Source organism: Pezoporus wallicus, unplaced genomic scaffold (assembly GCF_028554395.1).
Source record: "Pezoporus wallicus isolate ANWC-B61680 ecotype Strahan unplaced genomic scaffold, APGP_CSIRO_Pwel_v1 contig_7985, whole genome shotgun sequence".
NCBI classification, from domain to species: domain Eukaryota; kingdom Metazoa; phylum Chordata; class Aves; order Psittaciformes; family Psittacidae; genus Pezoporus; species Pezoporus wallicus.
The window spans coordinates 1324692-1337028 of NW_026636538.1; the positions used below are offsets into that span (position 1 = coordinate 1324692).

At 36.7% G+C, this 12337-nt stretch overlaps 1 protein-coding gene across 3 annotated transcripts in view; it reads right to left on the minus strand.

Annotated features, from left to right (window-relative positions):
* STK3 (serine/threonine kinase 3) overlaps positions 1-12337 on the minus strand; it is a 125831-nt gene that overhangs the window by 16251 nt on the left and 97243 nt on the right. The gene's annotated exons all lie outside the window — the stretch shown is intronic.

The window sequence follows — 12337 nt, forward strand, 5'->3', positions numbered from 1 at the left end:
ATGAAAAGGTGGAAAACCAGCAAAGGGCAGTTAAGGTGGCGAAATCAAAAGAGGTAGTTATATGGCATACTGCCAGTGTTCTCCAACAGATATTACATGCGGATTGGTTGAAACCTCTAACAAAACTAAAACACGTTTGATAAAAATTCAGCAGAGATTATGACAGAAACTTGGTTTGGGTTTTCTAAAAAAAACCCTCTTGATTATAACACCACTGCTGCAGTGTTGCACGATATAAATAGTTAAAAGCCCTCAAAACCAAAATACAGTAATAGCTAAATTGCTGCCAGTTCTACATGGTTTTCTAATATTCCCTCCAGCAGAAGGAACTAACTTGACTTAGGAAGTTACGAAGGAATTCAAATGTATGGATCTATTTTCCTGTAGGTCAACCCACTACTGCACTGTATAATAAATGTAAACATTAAATGATATCATTTCATCTCTGCTCCTCACCTTTCTAACGACCTTTCAGAGAAAACATCCTGGAGCCTGAATTTTGTTTAACATGGAAGTCATACAGGCTGGGTAATATGACATTCCTACCTACAAGCAAAACATCTTTAATGCATTTATTTCTCCTAAAATAAAAACTAATGTTATACAGATATCTCTTTATCAAACCTAGAATCAACACACAGACCAGTCAAAATCAAAGTTTTATATACAGTAGAAGAAATAATACATTTACAGCTCTTTGTTCAAAGAATTAACAAAGCCAAAATCAATCCTCTCCCTAGCACAACTCATTTTTGGATGCTATCCACTAACTTTTATTGAGAGCATAATCAAGAAGAAACACTTTCTTTTTTACATCTCTCATTTCAAAAAAAGGACAAAAAAGCAGATGGGATTAAAACTGAGTTCAAACCAAAGATGGTGAATTCAGATTTGAGTCAGCAGACATATGGAAACCATTGTACAAAGAAGGGAATTCTTGCCTAAAAAACGTTAGTTCAGGTGAGCTGCACCTAAACCAAAGACAAAAATCTTTGGAGCAGTCTAAAAAAGGACAGACAGTAAGGAAGTAGCTTCATTCTACACTTAATCTGATCTAATGACAGGAGGTAGCCAAAAGGGTCAGTCCTGCTGTGTGAAATCCTCTGGCTCCTGACCACTTCCTTGCATGACACCTACTAATTTTGCAACAGCAGGGTGAGCTGGGAGAGAGCAGAGGTGAGGACAAGGGGGCGTCAAATGTTTTTTGAGCACGCCAAATGGACTCAACTCTCTGGCTACCTGGTTGCTACGATCAATACAAGGAGAGTGACAGAAATGAGAAGGTGCTCCTCTCTTTTTCCATAATCCCTATCTCCTGAATAAGTCTGCAATAAGATGGCACCCACCTGTCTCTGATTCCAAGCTACAGAAGCCAAGGTCAAGGCACCAACAGGCCACAGACAACAGCTGACTACTGACCTCAGCCGATACATCAGCACAGCTATTATCCGGATCCCTCTTCTCAGAAGCAACTTATTGTTGGCAGCATCAGTACTGAAACTTACAACAAATTCTCTTTCTTTGAAACCTCCACCTTTGCTGAATTTGGACAATACCACTCAAAAGTTATCACAGTAAACAGAACAATCACTTAAGTCTCATTTCCTTATGAAACACACCAAAACAATATACAGCTAGATTGTACAAAAAACCTTCTTTGTACAATTAAAAAATGGAAACACCAATACGATTTAACAGAAAACACATAGCAAAGTTGAATATCCGATTTTGGGGAAGTATAGGTTGAGTGGTGGGAATCATAAAAATCTATGAAAGGTGGCTGTGCTTTTATGACAAAGTGAATAAAATTGATTTTATACACTACAACTGCTAAATCACATAAAATATTTTCCCCAAAGCTCTGGCAATGGGATTAGTAGTTTCCTCAAATTCTGCCTCCAAGCAGAACTGTAAACAAGGAATTTAAATACAACAAGTGAGGGATTCTGCAGGGCTGGGGGGCAACCAACACAGAGGCTTTTCTCTTTCTGGTATTCACAGCACTTTAGAAGAAACACAGAGATAGTGTATCCTCAGCACATTTTAGGATTCATATTATATTTGACAACAAAATAACAAGACTGCCCTACCTATACCAAAACCAGCAAGGCACACACAACAAGCTGTAAGTTAAAATATAATACCAGTGAGCTAAGCTTTTGTATCAATTATTTCTTGTAGGTTTGGGAATAGTAGACTTAGAAAATTCAACTGTAAACTGTTTTCTTACTTCACAAAGCTTTTTTAAAATACAGAATGCACAACAGTAAATGCTGTGGTATGATCACCTGACATTATCAGTGGGCTACACAATACATGCTTTTGAAATCTTTACTATAACATCATCTTACAAAAGAAACTACTGCAATAATTTATTTTTATCTCTTCCTAATATACATTAAAAATATCATTAGAAAAATGAAAAGGCAATAAAAGCAATAGAACAAGAATCTAGTACCACAGATTCTTTTATTCTCTATATAGATTCGATCTTCTCACATTACAAAAAAAGAATGTCACTTATGCCCAATAGTGGATGTAGATGGGGATCTACTCCAGCACTGCAGTTATACAACAATGAAATCCAAAACCACAGTCTAACTCATCAAATGTACTTCTAGAAAGTTTTCACACCCTTGAAGAGGAACAAATAACATCTTTGGAGAAAAAGTTTCAGGCGTCACTGATAGTCCACCCTTTAAGCTGCTTCACTGGTACTGCTGAGGTCCTGACCTGTGTTCAGTTAACTGCTCAGGCAGCCTCTGGTTGAATTTGGAAGCATTCAAAAGCTGCTGCCTCAGAAAAGCCTCCAGCAAGCTGGCATCACATCTTCCCATCATTGTGCAAAAGCACCACATACCAAAAACATGACAAATTTAAAAGCAGTGTATCAACAGCGGAGTCCACAACTATTGTGACAGCTCTGATGAACATGCAAGACATTTCAAGAAAAATGTTTTAATGAAAATACATCAATGAGGAAACTGCTATTTCACTCAACCATAGAACTCAAATGTCATTAAAAACAACATAACTAATTACAGCAAAACTTTCAATCCCAGTCTATGTCACCAAAAAGTGAATGTTTATAAGGAAATTCTCTGTCCTATGAATTAAAGGCTCTGTGGACCTACTGAATATGAAAATCAGACCAAAATAAATTCTGCAAGTATTGCAAAGTGAGCCACTGCATAGCTTACTAAAGCTCTCCAAATACTGAGATTATATAATACTGCAAGAAAAATGTGGTTTATGCCCTTTTACTGATAAGGACTATAACACCTCATTCAGTTGGACTTCATGCAATGCAACACGTAACACTGAGATCAAAAGGTGTTACTAAAAGGACAGACCAAGATTATTCCCCACCTGAAGCAGCAACCCAAAGGCAGCAGGGAAAGGGAGGTTTTCACTGACTGCCATCTAGGGCAGTACATGGTCTAAAACCATGTGATAAGCTATCACAATACCTATCCTGTAAGGCAGACAGCTTTTCAAGAAACAAAGTTTGAAGTGCAGTCTAATTGTATTTCGATCCCCTGTACTGCATCATCATGACATACGTGCTAATTTAAAGGATTCTATTAGTTTCAGGTGACTGCTTTGAAAAATTCAAAACTGGAACAAAGTCCGAGATGTCTACTGCTAATGACAAAGCTCTGACTGAACATGGTTCAGTTTAACCTTTAAAAACGTATACTGTAAAAGCAAAATGTCACTTCTTAAGCCTCCCACAGGCAAAAAACTAGAGCCCTCCTATACTCAAAACATGAAGTCACCTAGTATATCCACTCAAGAAGGAAGAAATAGGGAATTCTGGCAAGGAACAGAGACAGGAAACGCTTTGTTTATGATTCCTACAATTGTCCATCTAAGATATGAGCTTCCCAAAGCATCAGTGTCAGGATGAGACTGACATTTACCAAAAGCAATCTTAAGACATTTACCAATCTCCCGAGATGTCTCCTGTACATCCCCCTAAATTGATACAAAGTCCTATTGTATTTACAGCAAAATTATATCTCTTGCCTGCTTCACAAGTACACCATGGCTGCTATTAACAGAAGTAATGAAAAGCAGTATTTTTACTCTGTACTTTTTTCCTCATAAATATATACTTTTTTTTGATGTACAAATGTACAAAGATTCAACAGCAACCACCACAGTAAGCATAAAAACTCCCCTAAAGAGTGCACGAAGAATGCAAGACATTACTCATACATGAAAATAAATATTCCATGTTCACTAATTCATCAAGCACAGCAACTGTAGTTAAAATTTCACCAGAGGTTAGTTGTGATCATGGACTGCCTGGCACTAGCTACTATATATTTAAATGAGTACAAGACAAACAAAGAATGAAGTTTGCTGGCACAATTGGTTAAAAAAACTACTCATAAAAAAAAAACCATATGGATAAGCCAGACAGCTTTCACTTGAAAACCTGACACTTACTCAATTGATAACCACCTGCATACAAAGTTCTTGGCAGCTTTAAAATACCTTCCCCCCCCCTTTTTTTTAAAGAATAAAATATTCTTCAAGTTATTTCCTATCATATCAAGCACAAACATGCTTTCATTTAACTTCAGGAATGGAATGTGTCTTATTTTAATCTTTCACCTTTGTTCAGTTAAAAAACCTGTGTTGCTGATAATAAGATGCAAACCAGATCTTATTTAAAATATGATTTATGCTATGTGTTTATATATTCTCAGGAACACTGCATTCCAAATTGATAAGTACTTGATTTTGTGGTTTGTTTGGGGTTTTTTGTTTGGCTTTGTTTTCTTTTGCTTTTATGCTTTTAATATAGTCAGTCCTGCAAAAAGAGCTGGCAGGATCACCAGGCTCCTGAGTCAGTAGTTTCATACATCAGGCACTCATTTCAATTTTTAGCTGAAAAAATTTAGTATGCATTCCGGTAATAGACAGAGGCATTCCCATGGCTCTGGCACCAACACCCACTTTTGCATATTCCCAGACAGGGACTGCTACAGGAGCTGCACAGCTACAGACCCTGCACATACACCTGCTGGTGCATGCGTGTAGATGCTCTTTCTTCCAGTGCCTTGTTAGATCCCAGGACACAAGTATATGTATGTATCAGCTTCAAGATGGACACATACAGAGCAGGTGCTAGCTTCACTGTCCAGTCTGCAGAGGAGCATTGGCAGTTCCTCTGGTCTGCGGAGAAGCACTGGCAGCTGCATTAGGTTACCATCAATGACAACAGCTCCTCAAAGCCCAGGTACATTGGACCACCTTTGCTTCCTTTATGAGATGGGATTTGCAATGTACAGCTTAGACAAGTAGCTTTATTTTCCAATTTAAGAGTAGGATTATTATGGAATAAGAACCCACTGCAATTGTTTGGCAGCAGGTCCCAAGAAATTAATGTGATCATGGACTTTCTGGATCCAAGGTTGTCAGGACAAACAGCAAAAATAATGAACTCATTTTACAGTAGAAAATAAGGTTAAAGGAAAAAAAAAAAGCCACAGACAGCAGGAAACAGGATTAGTTATGTAGCAGTAAACATGGGGAAGGCAAAACCATGAAAAAAAAAAGGGGATGTTTTAGAAAAATAAGCAGTAATCTGACATGAAAGTAATTTCAAGCATTATCACATTCTCATAACTACAACTAAACCAGCCCAGCAATACCATGGTATTCCTTCTTCCTCACTTAGGAATCTAACAAGCCTAAATTCTAAACAGATAATGAGATATCGACAGAAGATTAAGAATTATCACCTCATGCTTGTCACAATTTCTGAACCTGCTGAAATTCTGGTCCTACCTCTACAGAAATACAAATGGCAAAAAGAATTATCCAGCTATTCTGTGCAAGCATTCTGAAATTTTTCCCTCAGGAAACACAGCATAAGCATGACGCTCATCAATTTGCTTCTGGTAACTGCATTTCCACACAGCTGGCTACTCCTGATAGGCCTTCTGAGGCACCTCTTCCATTTCTGGTCGTTTTTTTAAACAGAGTGAAGATGTCGATGCAAACCGTGAAGAATAGCAGCCTCTCACTAAAAAGCATTTCCAAGTACACTGTAGTTCTAAAGAAAATGTGTAACTAATTCTAGCTCTTAGAATTTCAACTACACAGAAATATTCAAAATACCAAAGCCCATGAAAACAAAGTATAGACACTGCTTGTTCAATAAAGTATAGATGCTCCTCATTTCACCCGAGTTCAAGTGGTGCCAATTTATTGGTATTCCAAAGGGACTGATTTTAGAGCATGGACTTCATTTTCTTTTTAAAATTTCAAATAAAACAATAAAACAAATAATCAACACCACCACCCAAAAGAACCCCACAAAAACCAAGCCCCCAAAATCAAACACTGCACAAGCCCCCACAAAATCCCCACAGCCAGTCACATACCACTTTTGTAGGTACTAGCTTAAACTTCATGCACCCCTGAAGCTTTGGACTATTTTGATTTTTGAAGACAAATCTAAGGGATTTCACTTACATAAATGAAATGGAAGCAGCACACTTTAGCATATTTCTCTTCGACTTAACTTTTTGTAGAATGCACATGGTATGAAAAAAAGCCAATCCAAAAACCCAGGATGCTAACCTTGGGACATGGAAGGCCACAAAAGTCCACCTGGTTAAACCAACTTCCTCTGCCCAGATCTGGTCAGATCCATAGTTTACATCCCACTCCAGCCCCGCACTGTGGGAACCACAGGGCCCTCAGGAGAAACTTATGCAGGTCAGAGGTGCAGAAGCAATGAATATCAACGCCGACAGATGACTTCTACCTCCATTAAGGTTTGACTACTGCAGTGGAGATATGCCATCGCTGTACTATACGGAGTGTTTACCAAGGAAGATATTCAATTCACTAGTACAAAAGTAGTCAACTCACTTTCAGTTATTATATGATAGAACCATAGAATAGAACCATAGAACAGTTAGAGTTGGAAAGGACCTTAAGATCATCCAGTTCATGCTTTGAATCAGTTGCTTAGTACCATGGCTGTCAGTGGAAGCTCACCCTAATGACATTTTGCAGAGCACCTCACAGGCTCTCTCACTACCTTTTTTTCTTTTTTCCTTTTCTTGTTTCTTTTTTAGATCTATGCCATAAAACTGTACATCATATATATTTTATTTCCATTCAAATTCGACACTAGGCATGGGAACATATTTCTATGCTACAGGTATTTTTGTAAGAATCTGTGAGTAGTTTAATTTAAAAGCCATGGACAGCAACCTAAAGCAATTTTTGACCATGCAAAATGTTTTATAAGTAGTTCCATGTGCACTGTTCATCTGGAGTCTCACTAAAGAGGAATAATGACCTTGTATTTCATTCTCATTTACTCTGAATTAGCCAAACCTTGTGTTTTTAATTACATACTTAATACACCTGGCATGGTCTAATTACAGAAAACAAAATATCATTTAAACAAAAGGTGACCTTGAACTTAGTCTATCAAAATACCAGTTAGCTTTAAGTTTTCAGTTTTTAACGAACTGCCAAGACATGCAATAGCAATTTTCCAAATGTGATCATATGCCTTTAGAGCAACAGACTTACTGCATTAGGAAACATCTGTACACACTTTTTATGGCTTTCCTCATTATTAATGCAAATCCCTCTTAGATTTCAATAGTGCTATAAACAGTTCCATGGGTAAACACTAAGTTCACACTACTGATATTTTTAATGTGTTAGACTATACTAAATCTATATTTGACAAGCAGCAGCATGTTGAAGCTGAAGTGACTTTTTTCAGAAACTAGTGATCTTGTATGGAGTATTGCACCTACGAACAAAGGGAACGTGATGCTATAGCAACGACAATATGATGCAAAAGAGCCAAACAGCTTTGACACAAGGAACTCCCATTTTTCACTTTGACCAAGTAATGACAAAAAATTAGGAACAGCATATTTAATAAAGCATCTAGGATTTAGAGTCAACAGAATGTAACGGCTACAGAAAATTCAATAAAACCTAATGTTTCCATAATATAACCAATACACATAATTTCACATTATGGTTGCAGGGGGTGTGTGTGTGTGTGTGTGTGTGTTACGTTGCAAATTCATATTTAAGTACAGGAATAATATAAGTACATTTTCTCCTCAAAGGTTTCTTGCACTTATGACTTTGGTAGTCATTACAGCCCTAGCACTTCCCATTTCAACATGCCAGAACAGTGAAGACACAGTGTATTTGAGATAAACAATGTCCATAGCAATATTAAGGAAAAGCAGGAATTAAAATTTAAGCATGTTAAGCAAATATCTACCAAACTACTGGCTTTCAAAGATGTACTCTTATAATATTTATCTACATTCTCTACTACTGACCACTGTGTACTTCTAAACCAGAATATTCCAACTCACAAGCAGGACAGAAGCTGCCTATTGGAAATTTGACAATGTTTCAGCATGAGAACAGATTTCTATCAGTGCTGAGAGAGCCACTGTTTTGCACACAGATGACAAGAGTGTTCTGCATATACAGTAGATCTGAACAGGTAGATGCTTGTTGAAAAAAAACAACATTCACTAATCATTAGGTTACACAACTTCGTAAGGAAGTATCCCGAGTGAACAGAGTTCACGCTTCACATGAGACCTGATGGCAGGACCCCTGCATCTTGTTCCAGCTTTGCTATGAACTCATCGTGGAATCACTTGCTCTCTGTTTCTCTGCCATCATTCTCCACTACTCTCCAAGACTGCAATGAAAAAATTCTTTCAACAAATACTCAGATCTGAATCTTCCCCCCGTCATCTTTCAGTAAAAAAGTCCCTAGTCAGTGCAATTACATTGCTTTACCTCTACCAGAAAAACCTGTTCTTACAACATAGTCTATGCCAAACACACAAATATAGCACCCACTAACAATACTGTGAAATCATTTGTCATAGGTTCAAACAGTGCTTCATTCCCTTCAGATCTGGCATGGCTATGTTAGCTTGAAATGAAGCTAATCCTGTCTCTCAAACAATGCTAGGGACAAACATAACCTGAAGCAAAATTAGTGTGTTACATTACAGAGGAATAAAATTAGAGGTTAAAAAGGTGATCTGAAGAAAAAACCTTGGAACTACATAGGGCAAAATGCTCTAATACAGCTGAGTTCCCATGAACTCTGAAACGAATGGGCAGAAAAAACTTAATTAAAATTCAGTTTTTTTCTAAATCAAAAAAAAGTAATAGTTTTTTCCTGAAAAGTATTTCGCGGGGCAGGGGGGGATATTGTGTTGGAAGGGATTACCATTGCACAAGTGCAACACAGGCAAATTAAAATAAACACTTTCTTCAGTTAAATCTGATCCAAATAAACTGACATTATTTAATGTCTGAACTGTTCAAAGCACGAAGTTAACTATACTTTGATAGCCAAAATAGAGGCACAAATACGTGTCAAAAATATTGCAAGACAAATACATGGTGAAAATACTAATAAAATCCTAAAAATCAGTACGCATTCCTCTTCCCTCTCCCTGCCTCACCTTTTGTTCTGGAATCAAGAGATGATCCTAAAAGTTTCAAAGACTGTTTCCTTAAGTTAGCATTCATGTATCTAGTAATGAACTTAATTAACCTAGTGTAAGATACTTTTTTCTTTCAAGCCCTTAATACCAGCCATAAGACATCACAATATAGTCCAAGCAGAATATCATTCACTCAAAAAAAGCAGTCCTACAAACCGCTGGATTACCCAAATGAAATACTAAGACTGAAGATAATAGCTCCATCTGTGCTTTCTACACTACACAACTATTTTAATAACACTTGCAGCATCCTTGAGCTAAATTCCTTTCTGTTTGCCAGTGGCTAGCCTCTTCCGTGAAACCAATAATCTATTTATACGGTATCTTAGAACAGTTCACACATGAAACAACAGAGGGCTTTTGTTTCGTTGGGTTTGTTGATTTTGGGGGGTTTTTTGGTTTTGTTTTGTTTTTTTTTTAACTTGACAGTGTTTTGTCTTCATATTCAAAAGGAAAGGCTTTTAGCTTGAAAACCTTTCCTCTGAGTCTGCCTAGTGTCCGTTCAGTGTATAGGGAGAGAAAGCAGCTCTTTATGGAAGGTGGTACATGACCAACTATTCCTATTCTTATTCCTGGAAAACCAGCTATTCCCAGAGAACCAGCTATTCTCACCTGCAGATGCTCTTGATTCAAGTACAGAATCTACACATGGGGGAATCGATTGTATTCTTGGCAGCTACTGACAACTTTGTTATGCTCCAGGGACCTTCAAAGTAGCAATTAACTCCAAATCTTTATTATAATTTCTGGGTTGGGTATTTATAAATTGTGAATATATTGGTTTATTTGTGCAATATTCTCCCTAAGACAGTCACATAAGGAAAAATGTAATAACCTATATAACTTGAGTAGTTTATACCTCCTTGGAGGAGTAAGATTTGTTGAAGATTGTTCAAAAACCTATAACTAGGCATAACATCATAAATTTTGAACTAAAGATAAAAAAAAAAAAACATATTGTTTAGCTGTCAGAAAACAGTATAAAACTGTAACACAGGCCCCCAAGGAAAGTGATGGAAGTACCTTTGAATCAGGTATGTTAAGCTAGTCTGGAAAAAACACTCAGTAATACATCTGCTTTAGTAGGGATACAGAAAAGATCATTTAGTAAATAATTTTAATCTATCATTTTTAAGATTAATAGTAGTTTGGACAAGAACTTCCTTACAAAAAAAAAATAATGCAGTGGTACAGAAGAAAATAAAACTTTGGAATTATTATGCAGTTCCTAATTTACTTTAAGACATCCTCTATATGTATTTGTACTCAAATTACCGGGTCAACACATGCCAAGTATAAGCTTAGAAACTATAGGAAGAATAAACGATTGTTCTGATAATTTCGAGTTGAATGGACTTGTGTGGTTTTGTGACTTGTTTTAAGTTAGGTGCTCATTTAAATATAAAGGAAAAATGAAATGCAAGTTTATCTGAAATAAAATTTTTGAAAGTCCACAAAAAAATAAAAAGTCTATGTAAGTCACCTTTTATACCCTTTGCAAGAAAGCCATCTATTTACAGTATTTTGGGACCTATCTGCTTTTAATTTGAAGGAGAAAAATAACTTGTACAATTCTTTCCCATTACATTAGGGTCAGTATTTCCATTTTGTTTGGGAAATCCCAAAGAGCTAAGGACACAGATCTATGATCCTCAAGTAGTAGTGTACACAGTTACAACGCCTTTAGAGAAATTCTGCCTGCCCACAAATTAACAGCAGAAGCGAGTTTTCCTCACACACAAGGTGTCTTCAAGGTAACGCTATCTACCCACAATTTAGTGACAGATGCAACCTACTGACTAAAGAAATGGTATCATAAACACAAGTTGTAAACTACAACTTAAATAACACAGGTAAGCCAAGTTAATGCCATGCTGAATTAGAGGCAGAAACATGATATTTGCAAAGAGGAGGGATGACAGGGTCAAAGGGGGTCAATACAAATTCTCCAAGAGGCAAAGCTAGAGATAGGCAGATATCTAACAGAGATAAGAAAGCTTAAGTAGCTGATAAATACAAATTACTGGCCAGAAAATTCTAACTAAATCAAAATTAAGTTTACATAGTCAGGGTTCGTATCAGAAAAGGTGATAAATCACACTTGACAAAGAATCTATTGGCCATGTATAGCTGACACAAAGAGTGTTTCCTGTGCGACTTGTGATATGTTACATCTGAGATTAATTGCATGCAAATTCTTTGATCTATCCATTCATTTATTAACTGTTTATCACAGTGTTGTGCTCAACGTTTATAGTAAAGGGAAAGGTGGAAGGAAGAGAGGTATGAGGTGAATCTGTTTGTGTACAAGCACATGGAAGCAATTAAAAAAAAACACCAAAAAAAAAAGTATTTAAAACAGGGGATGCAAATGCTATTGTTAGTCTTACATGAGCATGTGGAATAGTTTTTGATCAGCTTCTTACTTGTGTAGTTCTCAGATTACTGGAATTTTACACCTATTGCAACAGAAACAAAGCAGCAGCTAAAAAAAACCAAAACCCTTTCTATTCAATTTCAAGAGCTATCTTTTTATTTTTTCTTTTTTTTCATACCATATGGATATCCAAAGGACTTCAGTTTTAACCAAAATTCCAGTAACTGCTGAAATAAGGGAATGTGAATGTCTGCTATAGTCATATTAGCATATAAAAGTATAACTCAAATATATCACCTACTATTTACCTCTACAGCTCTGTTGCTCTAATACAGTTACAATTAAAATTGTATTGCCATGGAGAACATAGCCACAGTCCAGGCTTTCTTCTCATTCTGACAGCTGCTGCTGAAGT